A 21,943-nucleotide genomic window follows, 5' to 3' on the forward strand; every position below is an offset into this window, starting at 1 on the left:
CAAGCCACAGAAGTAGGGAGAATATCACAGAAAACAAAAGCTAAAAAACATAAAAGATTGTAACACATTTTCCAAGTCAATGAATTATTTTAACTATTAATGTTTATTTGTTTGGTAAGTCTGTGATCTGTTTTCACCATCAGATGGTACTATTGAACATAGTTCACAGATTTTTGAGGAGCAGAGGAACCTTGTCATTAGAGAACCAGTAGAAATTAGAAGTTGATATTCTAATGTGAGTTAGACCTTAACTCTAAGGTTACTGCTGAGAATTAAAAACAACATCATAATAACATCTAATTTATTCCTTCTACCCATAACACATACATTTCTGTATCTGTTACTGATTTTTAGTTTACTGTAGATAGCTAATTTTGGCTGTACCAGCATTACCACAAGCAGTGCGGTCAGGTTTTGTTTTGGGGTTGGACCATGAATGGGAGACGAAACATTCCTGATTGTCATCTGATACTCCAGCATATCCTGAGACTCTTGGTAGTGAAAGAGGCTATTAATATTCCGCTTATTAAGAAACATTTGAAGCCTCTGTTATGTTATTGTTTAATGCCAACTGAGATATAGAAATGTAGAAATCTAATGAAAAAGAGAGTACTCCTGGGTTATGTTCTGATTTCCTAGCCATTGCCAACATTTTTTTTCAGTCTCTTGGTTGTAACTCTCTTTACCTTCAGAAGCCACCTGGTAAGCATGCTTGTGTTTTAAGACAAAAATGAAGCTTACTCTGCCTGGCCCAGGGCAAACTCTACCGGATTGTCTCCACTGGAGGCTACAGAAGAAAAAAGAAATTATTAGGGCAGCTGCAAACAACAGGAAATGCAAACAAATCAAAGACCTATAGCCTTAAACCTTGATGTTTCTTAAAGCAGATATGAGTAGTAAGGGGAATGCAACCAACAAGGATCAGAAAACTAATAAGAATAAGAAAAAAATAATGGTTAAAACTATGGTTGATGTCAGCTAGCACCCTGACTGGCAGACTCAGCAAACAAGCCAGTGATTCTAGGTCTGAGCTAAATAAAGTATGCTGGTCTCAGTGGTTGCTTTAAATTTCCATAGTTACAGAAAATAGTCCTCCTTCATATGTCTCCAGTTTGGAGCCAAATCTCTACCTCAGCACTTAGAAGCATCTGCTACCAGACTTGGCTGATTCTAGTAACTAAACAGCGTGTTAGTCTTAACTATTTCATCATTGTATTAATTTAACTTTTACTTCAATAATGACAAGATAATCTCTAATAAAAATCTTTGATGTTACCTGTTCTGTGAGACTACTTTAACATGGATTTTCACATATTTAAAACCAGAAAAGCTTTGCTATATCCTTTACTCGTTGTTTTACACTAACTTAAGGATGCATATTTTAAACATATTTCAATCACCCTCAGTCACTGTCAGGACTGAGTATGATGTAGATGGTGAGTGACACACCAGTGTGGTTCATTACTGGTGGTCTAGCGGTTAGGATGCAGCGCTCTCACCGCCTGGGTTCAGTTCCTGGTCAGGGAAACTCCCCCAGGCAGATGGAGCTCCTCAGCCCATCTCTGATCTCTTTCCCCACCCACGATGTGGGGCAGCCCAGTTCTAGTTCCATTTCCATCTGAAGAACCATTCCGACGTCTTGAAGGAAGGGGAAAGAGAACTCCAGGGCTTTCTTCAGGGGTCTCTTCTGACCCTGAGCCTGGAGGGGAGAGGTGCTCCCCCCCCTCCCCCCCACACGTGGTCCCATGGCTGGCAGGGAGACAGGACACCGGGCGTGGAGAGGAGGCAAGAGAGACTTTTATTTATAGGGGATGCTACATTTATAGGGTTTAGGAGGATTCACAGAGTAACCAATTACAAGTCTCAAGGGGCTTACAGGAACACCCAATCACAGGAAGGAGTTGACAAAGGCCAATGGGAAACACCTCAGGACACCTTCCCAGGACATTCCTGAGATAACATTACCATGGGGGGTGTTGGGAAGAAGGGGTAATGACTCTGCAAAAAGGTAAAAGCCATTTTAAAACCTGTTTAAACCACAGTTTTCCCATATAATGCAGGTTTAGTGCTACAGCCCTCCATCTAAGAGAAGGTCACTCTAAACAAACCTACATCCCGAGGACCTCATTGCCACTGTCCAAGCTTGCTCGGCCCCGGCAGATGAACCTTAGGATTAAAGGGTGGGCTCAGTTCAGCACACACTGTGTCTCACCTAAAAAATCCACTGCGCAGGCTTGAAGGGTAATGACCTTTCCCAAATCTTCATTCGCGAAGACTGGTCATGAATTCTGGCTTCGGAATCTGAATTTTGAGACCCCAGTGAAATATGAGTGTTGTATTTTCTTTCCCTCTCTTTCTGGCCACATGTTTAGATTACTGAAACTCTTGTGCAGATTTTGCTGGCAATTCTTTTGATGTTATTGAATGCAACAATGCACTGACATGCAGTTATTAGGTGTTATGGTTTTATGACCCTGTTTGTGGATTTTCTGGTGTGCTTTTTGAGATTTACTTATACAGAAAAACAGTACCTTTTTTTTTACTTGGGAACTAAATTTCACTATCTCAGAGCAGTTCTGGATTAGTAACATAGTTACTGATACAATTTTTGGTCTTATGGTTTCTTCTCTGTCTACACTTACTGATGAAACCTGATTTCTCCTTAATGGGAGCAAAATTCATCTGAGCCCCTTGGTTACAAAGAGGACAGTGAGGATCCAATATTTATATATTTAGAAAGAAAACTACAGGAGATATTGTACCCTAATAGAAATTTCAGACTCTAATAGCTTTCATATATGTTTTTTAAAAAATCAGGGTTTTTTGCCTTTTTCTTTTAAAAAATGTTGACCAAGGTAGTAGAATTCCAAATCCAGCAGGAGTAGATACACCATAAGCCGGTAATACTGGGGAAGTTTCACAGAGTGGGACTGATCATTCCTATTGGAGCTGCTCACAGTATTCTTCTGTGGTTTCTTTTTTCATGCCCTCAGAACAAGTTACGAAACCTTTCTTTCTCCAAACAGAGATACCTGGCCCGGCAGTAAATTAGTTTGGTTCCTGTGGCTGAGGCTGGGACCATGTTCAGGTCCACTAGGGGCACTTCATGGAATGTTTGCTTTTAGCATGTGTGTCTACTTAGAAAGTCTCATTTGAATGGATTAGGATCCAAAGGCATTACAAGAGCTCTGGTTTGGCTTTTCTATTTTATTCTGTTACCTTTTGTCCCAAGTTAAATCATAACTATCACCTCTGTCAGATGTAAATTTAAAAAGAAAATGAGCACACAAATGGTAGAGCAATAATACTCTGCTTATTATGTTACTGAATTTCTAAATCAAGGTTCTTAACTTCTATATGGTGACACAAAATTTATCTCAAGTGGATAGATTTTGACCTTATAGTCCGCTTTCTTGATCTGAAATTACACCGAACTCATCACTCTCAGTGTCAAAAGATGTATCAGTATTCACAGCAGCAGCAGATTCCTCCAGAGGAAAGGAATGTATCTGTTTAAACATTCTCAATTATTCTTTATCCTCTATATTTAGGTTTTACCATCCTTTGGTAAAAGTATTTTCAAATTTTGTTTTTCAAACTGTATGAAAAATGAAATCGAGAAATATAAATGTTAAGTGAAAAGTATTTGAAGGCTTTTGTTTCAAATAAGAAATCAAAGAATCACATTACAGAATCTATATGTGGTGGGGGGTGTTGGGTTTTTTTCCTGTTCATTTTTTTGTTTGTTTTATTTTGTAGGGTTTATTATTTCTGTTCTAAATAGAACTCCATCAGCAAGTCTTTAATTCCTTTTGGTTTTAGTGATGCTGTCAAAATTGCCTTCTTAACACAGATAGTGGGACTTTACTATTATTTCAGTGTTCTATCTCAAAATGGTTAGTGTTAAATATTCTTTCATCGGGATGATTTCAAAATCATAAATTTATTAAAGAATATAAGAAAATTTTTCTTGTGGTTCTATATTAAAGGGTAAGAAGATTAAGAACAAGGCCATCTTACTGCTGTATAATGAACTGTGTACATCCATATTTTTCCAGCAACTACCAACACCTGCCACTACTAATTTACCAGTGATTATTGTAATGACACTGCAAAAATTGGATTGAAACCAGAAAGAGATATTTTTCTCAGGTCATATATCTCCAAACTACTAAATTGTTAAATCACCAGCATTGACATCATAATATTTTTCTCACCCTTGAAGAGTACATCTGGAGGCATAAAGGTTCAGCTCATTAGTTTGATAAAAATAAAACCATATAAATTTCTCTGAAATTGTTTCTTATTGCCTGCAAATTCTGACAAAAACTAAAAAGTATTTTACTATCTTCTTAAGTTTTGAATTGAGAAACCTTAATGTTTTCAATATATGTGTTTAATACTCAGAACTTTTCCTAGATAGTTCTGATTGAACAAGGCTGTGCAGATTTATTTTCTCTTCACGCTTCTAGGACTTCTTAAAATAGGTGAAGATTATTTTTTAAGACAGTTTGGTAACTGGTATAATGCTAAAATGTCATACATTTCTGATTGTTAGATTCTTTTCTTTTCTATGATATATTCTTTGATTTGTCAAAATCAAAATAAAATATAGCACAGAAAGCTGCACCAAATATCTTGAAATTTTGACGCTAGGTTTTAAAAGCTGTAAGAAAATATATCAGGAAACTTGCTTTACAAAGTTTACTTGTTCTTAGGAGAAACAGCTTTAGAGAAGAACAAGAAGTAGATTGAGAAATGATCATATCCAGGATTTTTTATGCTCCCATCATGGACTGTATAAACATTTATATTCATGCTCTACCTTTACAGGATGTTCCTATTGAATGGGGATAGTGCTAGATAGTTTATGCTTGCATGTTTCTTAAATTTTTTAACCCTTCCTATTAACAGTAAAATAACATTCTTCTCTAAATTGCTCATTGCAGTTTTGTCAGTCACAAATCAGTTACATGTGATATCTGTAACTCAAAAACATTTATTTTCCCTGAAAATTAAAGTTACATAAAGAAAAACAAAATGGTCTTGTCAGTTATCTTCCAAACTACTTTAATTTATTAAGTTATTTAGTGTAGTGACTAACATAATTTTATATAAATTTTTGTCTAAATCATAATCATCAGTTTAGTGGAAGAAAACATTCAGTTTTGCTGTTAACTTTCTGCACAATTCTTTGCAGTTATTCTAGGCTGAAGGATGATACCAGCGCATGGAGATGACCTCTGTAACTGTTTCATACAACAAAAATGATCACAATTATAAACCAAGTTTATAATAAATAGAGGGAATTTTATTTTGCATTAAAATTTACTATAAATCATAATAATTTTTGAAACTTTAGAAGTTTTTCAGGAATGCATGTCAATGTCCTAACACAGTTACCTTGGAAGAACCTGTTTGTAAGAAAACTCAATGAGGTGAAGAGAAGAAAATTTCAGTTAAGGCTAGATGTTTTTTCATATTCACCTGATTTATTTTGAATATTCTGCAAAATGTTACTGTAAGTCACTCATTAAAATGATATGAAGTCTCCAATTACATAAGCTTTTGTGAGGATTCTGTCCTAGTTCTGGTTTAAATAGGTTATTTGTAAACATTGTGAAGAAAATATGTTCAAATTCCTATAAAAATTATTTCTATTATCTTAATTCTCTTTCAAATATTCTGCAGGTTAGAGCAATAAGTAGGTCTAAGATGAAGTTTAAACCATGCTACCATCTTCATCAAATTTTAAGCGCAATCTGTTCAATCAGCTCTGATTGTAAATACCATCTGATATCAAATTGCATGTTACATACAAATAGATAACCCTGTTCACAAGATTAAAAAAAAAGATGACACGAAAACAACTTTGTGTTTAATCAGAGATAGATCTATAAATAGTAGGAAGGAATAAAGCATAAATTATTTTTCTGTACAGCCTACTTGGAAAGTGGCTATGAACGATAATAGATAACTGGATTGGACTTTGAACTGTAATTCTGACCCTGACACCAAGGCATTTTGATGCTTATTATGTTCTTGCTACTTGCTGTCTGTCATTTTTATTTAGATTGCAACTCTGTAAGGCAGGCTTTGTCCCAGTATTTGTACAACATGGATCAAATCAAGCTCTTGATTTCTTCTGACTGTTCTAAATATGGATCCTACAAGCAGTTACCAGTTCACCCACATCTGGCCTCCTAGATTAGTCTCAACACTTTCCAAAAAGCTAAGTTATATAAGAAAAACAAAGCGTACAGTGTGACAGCAGCAGTTCTCCATATCCAGCTAACTTTATGTTATATTAAAAAAAAATGACTAAATTTAAATTATATTATAAAAGTTTGACATAATTTTGAAAAGCTACATCAGATATATTTTTACAAACAGTTTAGATAAGTATATCTCTACAGGCTGTTATCTATATCCATTTTCCTGATATCTTCCCATAATAGATACTTTTTGTCCTTTTATAACATTCATATATACCTTCAGACATCAAAGAAATGGGAAGAATTATCAGTGGAATGATATTCAAAATACAACAGTAAATCAACAGTAATTTAATAACTAATATTTAGAACTAAAACCTCCTTTAGGACATTATTTCCCAAATAACTATGTTGGTAAATTTGTATATTTTGTTATATACTTCAGATTGGATTATCCTGTCTATGTATGTCTATATCTTGGCATGCTCCCAGACAAGGTCAGATGCATCTTTACATGAGCTTCTTTACATCAAAGAAGGTCATTGGTATCCTGGGCTTCATTAGCAAAGTATTGCCAGCCTATTGAGGGGGCGGATCCTACCCCTCTACTTATCACTGGTGAAGCCACACTCGAATGCTAGCCTGTTCTGGCTTCCACAGTACAATAGAGACATGAACATACTAGAGAGAGTCCAAAGAAGGACCACAAACATGATAAAGGGACTGAACCACCTATGAGAAACAGCTGAGACTGCTGAGAGCTGGGACTGCTCAGCCTGCAAAAAAGAGAAGACTCAGGGGAATCTTATCAATGTATCTACATATCTGAAGGGAGGGTACAAAGAGGATGAAGACAGACTCTTTTCAATAGTGCTCAGTGACAGGACCAGAGGCAACAGGCACAAACTGAAACACAGGAGTTTCCTGCTGAATTAGCGAAAACACTTTCTCTGCGCACAGATTGCCAGAGACTTTGTGCAGTCTCTATCCTTGCACATGTTCCAAAGTCTTCTGCATATAGTCCAGGGCAGCTGGTCTGGATGCCCCTGATTGAACAGGGAAGCTGTACAAGATGATCTTCTGATCTCAACCAGTCTGTGATTTTTTGATTGTCTGAAATCTGATGTTTTCTTTTTGGTCTAATGCTGGAATAAATAGACAAACTACTCAAGAGTGTTTTGCCAGCATCATCTTAGATAATATTTGGGGTATTAAAAGCCTAGATTTAAAGAAAAATAAAAAGTTTTCTTCAACAAGTCAGATAGAATTTGTTCTGAAAACTTAACTCACAACAATAATTCAATGCTTTCAGAAACATTTGTGAGACATAGCTAAATCTTACTAACCTATATAAATGTATATATTTTCCTATAACCAAAATTATAGAGCTGGTCATAATTAACAAAACATTCATGTTAAAGAAAAAAAACATATAGAGACAATGTTTTCTTTCAATAGAACTTATATTTTATACTATCTGAAGATTTGACCTGAAATGGATCATTAATCATAGAATTGCAGAATGGTTTGAGTTGGAAGGGACCTTAGAGATCATTTAGATTCTAATCCCCACCATAGGCAGGGATGTCACCCACCAGATCAGATTTCTCCAGGCCCTATCCAGCCTGGTCTTGAACACTTCCAGGGATGGGGCATTAACAACTTCACTGGGCAACCTGTTCCTCTGCCTCACTACCGTCACTGTAAATATTATCTTCCTGATATCTAATCTAAACCTCTCTCAGTTTAAAACTGTTCCCTCTTGTCCTACCACTATCTACCCATATAAAAATCCCTGTCTTTTTTTCACAAGCCCTCTTAAAGTGCTGGATGTCTGCTATAAATTGTTCCCAAAGCTTTCTCTTCTGCAGGCTAAACAACCCCCGCTCTCTCAGTTGGTTTTCATAGGAGAGATGCTCCAATCCCCTGATTATCTTCATGACCTTCCTCTGGACCCCCTCTAAGAGATCCATGTCTGTCTTGTTCTGAGGACCCCAGACCTGAATGTAGCACTCCAGGTGGGGGTCTCGTGGGGGCAGAGGGGAAGAATCATATCCCTCAACCTGTTGGCCACTTCTTTTTTGATTCAGTCCAGGGTATGGTCGGCTTTCTGGACTATAAGCCACACTCTTGGCTCATGTCCAGCTTTTTCATCCATAAAAACCCTCAAGTCTTTCTCTGCAGAATTCCTCACAATGAGTTCCTCTCCCAGTCTCTACTCATATCTAGGATTGTCCCAGACAGGTGCACTTGCACTTGGACTTGTTAAATCTCATTAGGTTCTCATGGGCTCACTTCTCAAGCCTGTACATATTCTGTACAAGCCTGAATAGCATCCCATCCTGTTATGTTAACTGCAAAGCTCAGATTGGTACTATCTACAAACTTGCTGAGGATGCACTTGCTCTCACTCTCCACGTCATTGATGAAGATATAGAAGAGCACTGAACCCAAGATAGGGTCCTGAGGGATACAACTTGTCACCAGCCTCCACCTGGACATAGAGCCATTGGCCACAGATCTCTGGCTGCATCCAGCTAATTCCTTATCCATTGAATAGTCCACCCTTCAAATCTATGTCTCTCCAATCTAGAGATAAGGATGACTATTGGGATTGTATTAAAGACCTTACAGAAATCTAGATAGATGACATCAGTCAATCTTCTGTTGTTGATCATTGCAATCGTTCCATCATAGAAGGGCACCAGACTGGTCAGATATGATTTGCCCTTAGTAAAGCCATGCTGGCTGTCATGGACCACCTCCTTATCTTGCACGTGCCTTAATGCTGTTTCCATGGTGGTCTGCTCCATGATTTTCCCAGGTGCAGTGGTGAGGCTAACTGGTTTGTTTGCTGGGGCTTCCTTTCTTTCCTTTTTAAAAATCAGATTGTTGTTTCCCTTTTTCCAGTCAACAAGGACTTCCCCTGACTAACATGACTTTTCAAATACAATAGAGAGTATCTGGGCAACAACATTAGCCAGCTCCCTCAACACCATGGGATGCATGTCATCAGGCTCCATAGACTTGGGCAATTCAGTTTCATCAAGGGATTCTGAATCTGCCCTCCACTTACAATGGAAGCTACTTTGCTGTCACAAGTCCCCCCTGGAGGTTCCAAAAGGAGAATGTGGGCATTCCCCATATAAATATGATAAGATAAAGATAAAATGTGTCACACATTTTTTCTCAACTTTTTTTTCACAGTATAACTCAGTGGGGTAATTTAATTTTGATACCTAACTTATCTAGAGGTCGAAGAAACACTGAAACATTCATGAAACATAAAAAAAATCTCCACAGTCCCTAATGCTCATGTTATGTTACCTGTACATTTTGTTTAATTTAGATCCCTTCGTAGCTGACAAACAATATTGAGAACACTTAGGTTTGCCAGGATGAATATGTGTGAGCTGCTAAGGGCCATGAATTACCAACAACATTTTCAATAATGAAACACAGCTTTTTAAACACATTCATATATCTTAAAAGCCAGTTGTACGTATGAGAGTTTTCAGGAGATTTTTTAAAAGCAAAACTGTAAAGTATCTTGATGTATGCTTTGCCTTGATATTGAAATGCATTATAATTATCCTAGTTGAAGTTTTATGTGGCAAAATATCTATTCCAAAAACCATATCTCCAAAGAGGCATTTTAGCCAACACAGCCATTTCTCACAGCATAAAATGTATATGTGTAAATATTTACATTATATGTACATCATTATTACATTTCTTTGTTCATATTGATGCATATGTATATGTGTATTGATGTGTGTGTCTGAAAAAATATGTATGATGTAGATGATATATAGCTCTATCCACATGTGCACTGGTTCTAAAAAACCTGTAGTCTCATATGAAGGCCCCTGCATTTTCATACTAGAATGTTAGATATCCGTTTTGATAAGGACTCATATTCAACTCAAGTTATACTTACGCAATGCAGCCTGAAACCTCATAAGAAGCACAAATTTCGTATTCCCTTCAGTCCTATATTCTCGGATGTGACATGACCTTATGCAGTTCCCAGAAGGGCACTGCGATGCTCCATTGTACGATTTAACGATCCTCTGGTGGCTGGAACCCAACAGTAACAAATCAAGTTGGTAAGTGGGGTGGCTCCACCCAAAACCTCTTCATGGAACAGGTAGAGGAAAGTCTGTTCCTTAAGTGGAAGTTTAGATTGTGCTTGCCCTTCACACAGAATCAAGGGTTGGTGTATTATTCTCATTTTCTGCACTGATACTAACTAAACTGTGAACAGAGGTAGATTTTTAAGCATCTATTTCTATGATTACTGTGACTGGGATTTAATGCTTTTCAGAGAGGTGCTAAATCTTCACTACACCAGACCTCTCATATTTGCTCCCAAAAATCACATTTTCCCCTTTGTAAGCAGTAAGTTTTAAGCACAGACAGGTCCTATTTGTAGATCTCAAATGCTAAAGTGAGATCTTCAGCAATCTGTGTGCATGCTGGACGCTACCCTTTCCCCTTTCGAGGTTAATTTCTGCCCTGGGAATACTAACTTTAAGTGAAAAGCTTTCCTTTTTTTCCTGCAATTGTTCCTGGCCTTCTGACTTCATCAGCTGCCAAGGATTCAGATGTTTAGAAAAGATAGTATCTAGAACTTTTAAGGCATGCTTACCCCAGTCTAGTCCCTACTGCAAGGACTGATATAACACATTTTTCTCTGCTGTGCTTCTGACTGAGTATGTGTACTCATAATATTTAATAGGGAGTGTGGAACAAATAATAACTACAGGTTTATTACCTGTAACACAAGTCTTTCTGTAATCTTCGAATCAGAGATGCACTGGAATCATTACCATCATCATAACTGCTGTTTAGAACCAAAAGGTGCCCCTGGAAAAGCATATCGCTGGTGCAGATGAACTTTGATGGTGTTTCTGACATTGACTTTTTCATCAAAATGCTCCATTTTTATCCCTGTACAAAGAAACGGGAATGTAACTGAGCTTAATGACTAGTAACTTAACAATTTAGTTACTTCTCCTGACCTAAGAGAAGTGTTTTGTGATTGGTTTTGATAACATTTTGAGGTGTCATTATAATAATCACTTATGACCACTATTAAACAATTGACAGGCTTTTCATGAAAAGTCTATGTTATTAGGAGTTCTCAGCTTATCTCTTGACAACTATAGCCTTAATGTAAGAGGAGGAAAACATATAATTTGTAAAATTTTCCTTTTTCTTTTAATGTTAAATGCATAAAGCAGTAGAGAAAAGGCAGAAACAACTGCTTGATCTGGTTTTAAGATGTGTTTTAGTCTTTTTCACAGGTCTTTTTTGGATGCAAACAAAAAAAGACATACATGAGTAATAAGAGCTGATTCTTACCCTGAGCTAATGACCAAAAAATGAGGGTAGGGGTAAACCCAATTGCTGGAACGTGCTGCTTCATGAAGGATACTTAATCAAATCAGTATTTACATAAAAGTAAACATATGCCTAATTTCCAACAACATGTTGTTTTGACCTATGAAACAGGATGAAATTAAAATTTCTTAACAAATCTGCTCAAGAAACAGTGTAGTGATAGCATTTGTATTTTAGAATCTCATAGCTTTGCATTTAATAACCATTTCTCTAAACTGGAGAAATTTATTAATTTGTTACCCCATTTAATGCAAGATCTAATTCAGAATTTGTAACAGTACAGGAAACAATTTTGACAGCGTTAGTCTGTGTCCTGGTTTCAGCTGGGATAGAGTTGATTTTTTCCTAGTAGCTGGTAGTCTTGTGTTCTGGATTTAGCATGAGAATAATGTTGATAACACACAGATATTTTAGTTGTTGTTGAGTTGCCATACTAAGCAAGAAGGATGGAGGGACACAAAAAGTTGAGAGGAGACACAGCCAGGACCAGCTGACCTAAACTGACCAAAGGGAGATTCCAGACTATACAGCACCATGCTCAGTATGTAAACTGGGAGGAAACCTGGCCAGGCAGGCACTGCTTGGCAACTGGCTGGGAGTAGTGAGTAACTGTTTTCATTTGCATTACTTGTTGTCATATTCTAATTATTTTATCATTATTATTGTTGTTATTATTATTGTCTTCTTTTTCCATCCCATTAAACTACCTTTATTTCCACATACAATCTTTCTCACGTTTAGTTTTCTGATTCTCTCTCCCATTCAACTGGAGGCAGGGGTAGTGGTTGAATGGCTTCCTGGGTCTTAATTGCTGGTTGGGGTTAAACCATGATGGTTTGTGACCTTACGAGGAATGTAGTGCCTGCAAATTGCATTTCAGAGGTTTGTCCACATTATAAGGGAAAGATATAAATTAAGACAGCAGAGGTGTCCTTGAGATATTTACCTCAATGCTATTAGTTTCTCAATACCTATTCTCAAAACTTCTAAGATGGTTCTTTTCATAAAATGTCTGATGTATTTAAATTAAAAAAAACAGTTATTTTTAAACGTTTGAACAGACAAGACAGGAAAAATGGATCTAAGGCTGACAAGAGTCCTAAGCTGAATCAGGAGAATGAATTTCATAGCTTTGATCATAAGAAAAGCCATTGGGACTTGTTTAAGTAAAAAAACCCTTGAATATCAAAACCAGAAAATTCATGTTCATTCTAGAATTGAAAAAGGAAATGGCGAAATAGACTCACTAAGAGGGAGATTATTTTGTTTTGGTGTGTGGAAGTAGAGGAAGAAAAAGATCCATTACATTTTGAATTTCGACAATTCTCATAAAATGGCCTGCCAGGAAATGAAAACACATCTTGATTCTGGAAATAACAAACATGATGTAATAACTATAAACCCATCCAGCTTCTACAAGCTACATGAGGGCAGAATGTGGGAAGGAAAACACATCCCTAAATGGAAAGCATGACATTAGCCCTTGAGTACAGAAGGAAGGAAATTAATCAAAATGACACATCAGTATTGAAGATATTAATTATTACCAGTTTTTCACAAGCAAATCCCACAGGTCGTCTGACAAAAGAAATAAATTCAAAATCAAAGCAGGTTATTATTTATGCATAGGTAATATAGAGGAAGTTTATCAAGGGCAGCCCATTCTCCTGGCAATGAACAAAGATCTCTCTTCTTTCCTGGCAAGAAGAAGAGTTATTTTGTCTGGAGAATACTTCTTTTCCGAGAACAGGATTTTCAAGGGATGTGGGTTTTCTCTAATGTCCTTCTGGGACCTCCCTTGGTCTAGCCATATTCCAGTTCTACATGTTGTATAAAATCAGAACAAGAGTGAAATATTAAAGATTCACTAACATTAGTTCTGCTACTGCATACTGACTATGTTAAAAAAAATAAAAGAAAGGAAAAAGAACTGCATTAGCTCAACCAGTACAGTATTCTAAGTCTTCAAGATGGGGCCAAATTGAAATACAAGAGCTTGAATCAAAAAAATAAATAATGATGTCTTGCATGAATAGAATCAATGAGATGCAGATATGTCATTTAAAACATTGCAATGAAGATGGAATTCGCATTGTTATCAGAGGAGGTATAGTGGATGACAAGGTGCCTAAAGTAGTTATTTTTTACACATTGTTTTTTAACACAAATGAAGTGAAAAATATATACTGGAAGACAATGAGACTTCTAATCCAGAATAAGAATCACAGTTTTATTCACATTCAGCAGATATGCTCTTATGGAACTTGTGATCAACAAACTCCAAATGAGAACAAGAAGGTAAAAGGAATTCAATGGTTAAAAGATTGCACCAAAAGGGACATAACTTGTAATTTGTAAGCTGACTGTGAAAGAAAAATACATATCATTCATGTTGCAAAAGAAAACTTACTATGTATCCAGGTTATGTATTGGTACATAAATTTGTAATGTATCTTTTAAAACTAAAAAGGAAATTGAAAGCAAAGTAACATATATCTAAGCAGGAAACTTTCTCAAACTATATGTACAATGAAGTACACCTTGTGGAAAAAGTATGATCATGTTAACTCTCTTTTCATCAAGCTTCAATACATACTAGTTTCAGACATGTTTTCTTTAAATAAATTTAGCAACACAAAACAACTGATGAACTCAGATGCTGTCATAACCAGGGAAAAGACTGTCCACTAAAACGCACTCTGTGAAGTTTTTAATAAGCAATGTCAAATGTTATGTGGATTCCAAACAGACTGGAGGTTTAGTTTAGCACAGGAACTGTGTGTGTACTGCTTTAAATATCCAGCCCAGGGAGTTTTCCCTGCTCATTAAGCCAAATCAGACTGGGCATTTCGAGTATGCATTGATGTTGTCTATTCTTCCATCATGGAAGAGTGTTTACATTTGCAAACCATAATTCTTGGTTATGGTGGTTAGATGTATGCCCCATATGTCTCTCTGCATATTCAACCAGACCCTTCAAGACCACAAACACCATGTTTAACTGCGCTAGCGGTTTTCATTAAAAGAAATTGACATGAACTCAACATTGAGGTAACTTCTGCTACATGTAATAGTAACATTCTACCTACTAGCCTCACTTTTTTCTTTTCCATTATCAAGACTATATATTTTGTCTGGGTTTTGACAGTCTTTGCTATCTCGGTCTGTTTATAGATCTTCCTCAGTCTCTGTCATGATGTCATCAAACCAGATGGATAAGAGAGTACTTTTAGGAAATTAGGTTTAAACTAAGTGCTAACAATGCAAGTATGGAGTGGTTACCCTTGCAGTTTTCTTAGGAAAACTCCTGCAAAGAAACAGCACATCCCTTGCCAGCTTTTCTTATCTGTTGCTTTGGAGTTCTGCTGCGCACAGCCTCTGAGAGTCAGTGCAGGATTGGCAAGACTTTAGGATTGATTGCATCAGTTTTCCAGTCAGGCATTATCCAGGTTGTCTGTGGGTGATTTACAGTGACAACATATCTAGGTTATAGAAGTTCTGGAGCAACACAGGCTGACCAACTGACAGAGGGTAGCAGGCAAGGACAGGTAATATGTGCCCCGTGAGGCTTTTATAGGTAGGTCACCTGCAATTGCTGGCGTTCATTTTCTCCTGAAGCACTACTAAGGATAAGCAATAGATTAAACCATTAGACAGCCGTATGTTACATGCTAGGGCATTTAGGGATTCATCTTCATATGAAAAGGGATAAGATGACAAATTCTCTTTATCCATGACTATCAGTGCATACAGGGCATCAGCAAGACTCTCCAGGAAACAAGATACTGCTTTAATCATCTTTACTATGAATCCACTTTGGGACAGTCATGGGTCACACAGCCTCTCTTTGGTAGGTACATTCAAACAGTGGATAAAATGTGTGATCAAGGAATAAGATGTATGTGCAAACAATGTGCAGATTATCATCAACTGCTGTACTTAGTTTAATCTATGTGAAGATATTTGGAGTGCATTCAAGGCAAATGAGTATATTTCATGCTGTTTACAACCTTGTATTTTTTATCAGCAAATGTTTCTAAATGCAGATTTCCAAATAATCATACTGTAGTAGGACTAAGTACAGCAATATAGCACTCACTTTGAGTCACACACAGATTTAAGATGAGGAAGTTTGGACAAGGTTATTTGTTTATTAACTTATAAGAGCCAGCCTCACCAGGTGTTAAGTGATTTTTTTGTATCATGCTAAATAATCATATTAAAAAAAAATTCTAGGGTGTTCTTCTTAGTTCACAGTGTTCAGCACTTTCCATGTTTTCTATGGTGGGGACCTCAAAATGCAGATTGCTGCACTTTTTTCTGACCTCTGTTTGTTGTTCCTCGAAGTAACTTTAAGAAGGGTACAAATCTCTCAACATTTATTCCACATCCTTTTCAACAAATTCTTTATCATCTCTTGCAATTAGTTTACATCAAAGATACGTTATTGGTATAAGATCAAATTATTTCAAACAAACCAGTCTTAGGGGATCATGAGGCTAGGTGGATCAGATAACAGAATGTATGGAGGGTCAGCACAAGTCAACTCATACTGCCAAAAGTATAAAAAGTAAAAGTAATCGAAGTAATATAAAGATAAGAGAAATTGTTCTGCACTTGGTATATATTTTTATGCATGGATATGAAATGCATGAGCAGCTGTATTTGGTATTCATGTCAAGAAGTTTACTCAATCCTACAGAAATCACATTGTCAATGTAATCATATGAAAAAGATTATCTCTGAGAATTAAACTAATTGCTAATTTAATTTGTGATGATCTAAACAAAAATGTGAGAGATTTTTGGCATGCATGGGGAAAATATATTTTTATATATGCAAAAGCTATCATTGACTGCAAGAGAATTTATAACATCTAATATATCTTGTCACGACGGATGGCAGTTTTTACCGAAACACTTACTAATGAGACCATTGGTTTTAGAGTCCTTATCCAACAGTATAATTGCAGCTGACAAAAAGGATCTTAAAATTCTTTCAGCAAGGGTGTCAAAATAATTTTCTTTCAGTCTGCTTTCAGCAGACTCCACTCTCAGTAGCATAGGACAAAAAAACCTGTGCTGCAAAGAACTCACTAAGAATGTAAAAAGTCTTTGAAAAACTTAAGTTTATTCTTTTCAAGTTAATTAACTTGAAACATTCAAAGCATGAAGTTCACTTAACGAAGACATTTTTTATGTATTAACAAATGCAGCATAGGAAAAAATGATTCTCAGACCACTTTGAAACCTGCCTAGAGGCAGATGGCACAAATGAAAAAGGCTCAAACCAGAACATGAAATGGAATTCAGGTAAAAAACAAAGTCATAATTGCGTGTTGAAGTCAAAAGAATACTGACATTCACCACTGAAGACAAGTACTCTATACTAAGTTTGTCATATATATTGTGGGTGAGTGCTTGGACTGGTTGCCCAACACAGTAGTAAGAGTGATGTAAAAATGTCTATAGAAAGGTAGCTGCCAAGCAGCATTTCTGAATCTAGTAAAAATTTTAATTTTTCAAAATATATCAAGTTTGAGAAGTTTTTTGAATCCACAGCTACCCAGTGAAAATGACATTTGTTTTACAGAATGGCTACATTCATATAATCAGAGAATATGCTGAGTTGGAAGGGAGTGATAAGGATCTTCAACTCCTGATCCTGCACAGGACGCCCCAAGAATCCCATCATGTGCTTGAGTGTGTTGTCCAAACTCTTCTTGAACTCAGACAGGCTTGGTAGTGTGACCACTGTCCTGGGGAACCTGTTCCAGTGCCCAGCCACCCCCTGAGTGAAAAACCTTTTTGCTGATATCTAACCTAAACCTCCCCTGACTCAGCTTCATGTCATTTCCTTGAGTCCTGTCACTGGTCATGAGAGTGAAGAGATTGGTACCTGTCACTGAGCTTCCCCTCACAAGGATGTTGTAGTCTGCAATGACATTTCCCCTCACTCTCCTCTTCTCCAGGCTGAACAAACCAAGCGGCCTCAGCTGCTCCTCCTAAGGCTTCCCCTCTAGTCCCTTTAATATCCTTGTGGCCCTCCTTTGGACAGTCTCCAATAGCTTAATGTCTTTTTTATGTTGTGATGCCTGAAACTGCACACAGTACTTGAGGCCACACCAGTGCAGAGCAGAGTGGGACAATCACCACCCTCAATTGGCTGGTGATATTTTGCCTGATGCCCCCCAGGACACAGGTTGACCAGAGAAGCTGTGGATGCCCCACCCCAGGAGGTGTTCAAGGCCCCATCCACCAAGATGTTCAAGGTTGGATGGGGCTTTGAGGAACCTGGTCTAGCAGAAGGTGTCCCTGCCCATGGCAGGGTGTTTACAACTGGATGATCTTTAAGGTCCCTTCCAAAACAAAAAAAATTAAGAATTTAAGTTATTTTTCTAGTCAAAATAAAGATTTCAGTGGACTTTGGATGTGTCTCAAATAGGACATTGGGCAGGGCATCAGTATGCCAAGTTCAATGCCAAGAAAGCAAGTACCTGCAGAACAGTGTGCAAAATTCATGTTAAGGGTCACAGAAGTTTGCATCAAAGACAGAAGGTCTTTGGCTACTGTTTGGCTTAATGTAAACCTCTGAGCTTTTGTGAGGTATTCTGTTTTATCTGTGGAAACAGGAGGTGCAATCACCTATCAGTAACTATGTAAAAGAGCTGTGATGAGCTTCAGGAGGGATGTTTGGTCTGAGGAATTTGTAGGGTTTACTTCTAGCTCTGTTCTGTCTTTTCCAGTTTCTCTACAGGAAGTCAGTGCTAATCTTAATTTGAAACTCAAGCAAAGGTCTATTCCAATTTTAAATACCTTTTTGGGAGAATAGAGGAAGATTAGGCTCTTTCAAGTATTTCTGTTGATGCCAGTGATCTCAGTCACTCAATTCACACTTAGCTAATTAACAATTAACTTGTTAATTATTTTCCAAGTTTTAATACCAATACCCTTCATGGAAGCAATGCACAGTTTTCATAGAGACAGACACTAGTGTATTAGATGTAAGATACATGATTTCAAACAAAGTTGCCTTTTAGACTAACACACCTCAGTATATATCAGAATCCTTATTTTCACCTTGAAGTTCAGCCACTATCACTGCAGTGTATGAAATGAGACTTAATGAATTCTGAAAACTGTGTCAGGATAGGCAAAGGTCTGCCTGTATTGCAGGATTATATGGACATATTATAGTAGAGTCTGAAGCTAATTTCAGTAGTTGTAGTCTAATTGTAAAGGAAATAAAGGGCTGGATTTTAGAAATCTCTCAGAAAATTAAAAGATACCTGAACATATAGTTCCACCTGCTCTGACTAGTCTACAATCTGGTGCAAAAATTAAAATTAACATGTGATTACCTTTCCTACTTCAGTACTGTAGAGCTACTTTTAAGCTTGCCCCATCCTTGATATTAGAGTTACTGGGCTAGTAGATAACTTAGATCATAAATGGAAATGTTGTTTACGTAATGCACTAGGGATTGGTTTAGTGCAGGCTTGGCCTTCTTTCACCTATCAAACTAAATAACAAACTTGCTCTCTAAGTGCCAAAATGGATTCAACTTCTCTGTAACTCCAGTCCATGTTTTAACCTTGTCTGAACATTTTCTTTAAGACCATCATAAATGAACCACCAGGGATAAATGCTGTAGGAGTGAGCTTGAAGCAAAACCCTTCCCTGATCAACATTTCTTACAGATAATTTATGTCAGACTGATTTCCAAAGATTGCTTCTGAGATTGCACATATTTATCTAGTTATTTCTTAAGATGCATGTAATAAGATTGTATAGCTCCTCAGTTCTTGTCCTGTTTCTATATCAAATTAATTGAAGCCTTCTCTACCAATATACTCTTATGTCTGCTGGTATCCCAAAGGCAGGCTTGTCAATCACACAATCACTCTGCTGATGTTCTGCAGTTGACCTGATTCAGCACTGAAAAAGAACAAGTGCTTCTATGCAATCAAACTGGAGCTGATGGATACCAAAGAGACCTTGATAAGACTCACTCAGTACCAAGCAGTGGTAGTAAGGTAGGCAAGATAGAGCAAGAGAGAATGCACTGGGGGAAATAGTTGCTTTGAAAGCTATTTTTTTTTAGAAATCCTTGCAGAAAGAAACAAGTGCAAATATAAGAATAGCATATATGCTTTGCACATCACACATTCCTACCCACAGCTGTAACTGTAAGAATGTTAGCTGATTTTGGAATAAAGTCAAAACACAGATTTGTTGGACAAACTTTGAATGGTACATTTGACAAACCTGATAGTACCAAGATCCACAAGACCGTGGTTCTATGACACTTCCATTTGAATTTAATTTTAAACAATTCAAAACTGGGAAAATGAAGCACATCAGTCCCCAGTGGCTATAGGCATAATTTGAAATAGTGATGTTTCAAATAATTTAAAAATTTGCCTTTTTTTTTCTATTGTTGTAGACATAGTTCATAGCACTACGAAATATTCACCCCGATGACTTATAACTGCAAATTTTAACATTAAGGTCACAAAGGTTCTTCCTATTCCAGAAAGCCGATTAACTGATAACCAGATCTCTCAAGCATTTAAAACTTATTCTTGAGTAATATAATTCCTAAAATAACAGCATTCCATATACTGTGTAATGGTACATTAAGAACTGCTATGCATGGTCCAGTATGAGAAAATAATCTGTGATTGTTTTCTCAGAAGAAAATTTCTAAGGACTACCATGTTGGACCAGCAAGATTATATAACAGTTTGCCAAAGCTTAAGCATCTTTATTAGTCCTCATACTTGGTCTGGATTTGGTTATGGCAGTCTCACTTATTTGGATGTTTGTGATAGACAAAAATTAAATTCCTTCACACACAGTTTTCAGTGTTTACCTTTAGTTTCTAACGACCCAAGGCTTCTTTCATAATTAGCGTGAGGGGAAAAATTTCCTTTTGTGAACAACATAAAAGTGTCCTATTTTGGGTACTGTAAAGTAATACTTTCATTGGGATGATGACTGAGCACTGGAACAGACTACCCAGAGGGGTTCTGGAGCCTCCTCAGAGATATTCTTAGTCTGTCTGGGCAATCAGCATTTTGTACCCTTGCCTGAGCAGGGAGTCTGGAGCAGATGACCTCCAGTGGTCCCTCCCAAACTCAACCATTCTGTGATTCTTTGATTCTGATTCTATGAACTCAAAACCTACTTTGCTCCTTAGAATTCAGAAGAAGACCAGGGCAACTTGATTGCCTCTATAGTCATCAGACACTCAACAAAAGTATACCCCTGTCCTTGGATCCTCTTTCCCCAGCCCCCAAATGGTAATTATCCTTAATCCTTCCTCTGAAATTAACAAAAATATAGGCAAAGTTGAAGTATTTCTCTTAGGAAACAATAAATAAGATTTATAATTTTTTGGAATTTTCTTTTAAAATAAATAAAAAAGTTGTGTTTTTTCCCCTTAAAATGTAATAGGTGACAGAAATAGGAATTCTGAAATAAATCAACAGTTGCTACAAACAATTTATGCGCAATGACAAAGCCAAATTTGGATTTTACACAAGACTATATGGCTGGTTTTCTAGTGTCACCTTTTCTAGAATCAAATTAAGGGTTGATTGCATATAGCATCTTGACTTTTGCAGAACAGAAGTTTTATGTGATTTATCACTTAAAAGCCTATTGAAAAACAATTGGAAACAGAAATCTGATCAGATATCATTCAGTCTCAATAAATATTTAGGAAGATAATTCTTGCTGCAATTAACGGATATTAGATTTCTTATAGCCACTGAGAATGTAAGTTATGGATGCCTGTATACACTGAAAAAAGAAAATCAATCCCCCCAAAAAAGAAGATATTACATGACTGGTTATGTGTTCCTTTAAAAGGCTGAAATCTGGAATCAGATTAAATTAATCTGATTTCCAGTTCAAGTTTACTGTCCTTTCTAAGAAAAGGAAAGACTTCTAATGTGTATCTGGAAAAGCATGAAGTCTAAAAAACTCCTCAGGCAGTTTAATTACTTTTTGTCCCACCACCTTTACTTAAATTTGAAGTATGTCTCACCTTTCAAAACAAGGTAATTAAATTGAGATAGTTATTCGCACTTTTATCTTTTTGTCCTCAGACTATTCTCAGAAAGACAGTAGTTCAGAAAAGAAACCTGAATGCACAAGTTTTAAAAGAAAATTACTAGTACAATAACAGTGATGCCTCACAACATAAAATTCTAGTCGGACAAGATGCAAGGCACAAGCAGCTACAATTATTTACTATTCTTAAATACTGTTCTTTTTCTTCTTCATTGATAGGAATCTGCATGGGACTCTGCATTC

The 21,943-nt window shown here is 36.8% G+C and overlaps 1 long non-coding RNA gene across 1 annotated transcript in view; it reads right to left on the reverse strand.

Moving 5' to 3' along the window:
* Nucleotides 1–12,357: 12,357 nt before the first annotated feature.
* The window catches only part of LOC113950767, a 28,341-nt gene continuing 18,755 nt past the window's right edge, over nt 12,358–21,943 (reverse strand). The window contains exon 3 of the long non-coding RNA XR_003528874.1: nt 12,358–12,483. This is a non-coding gene — a long non-coding RNA (uncharacterized LOC113950767). The remainder of the gene's footprint in view (nt 12,484–21,943) is intronic.

This window comes from Corapipo altera, unplaced genomic scaffold (genome assembly GCF_003945725.1).
Source record: "Corapipo altera isolate COAL_440 unplaced genomic scaffold, ASM394572v1 24, whole genome shotgun sequence".
NCBI classification, from domain to species: domain Eukaryota; kingdom Metazoa; phylum Chordata; class Aves; order Passeriformes; family Pipridae; genus Corapipo; species Corapipo altera.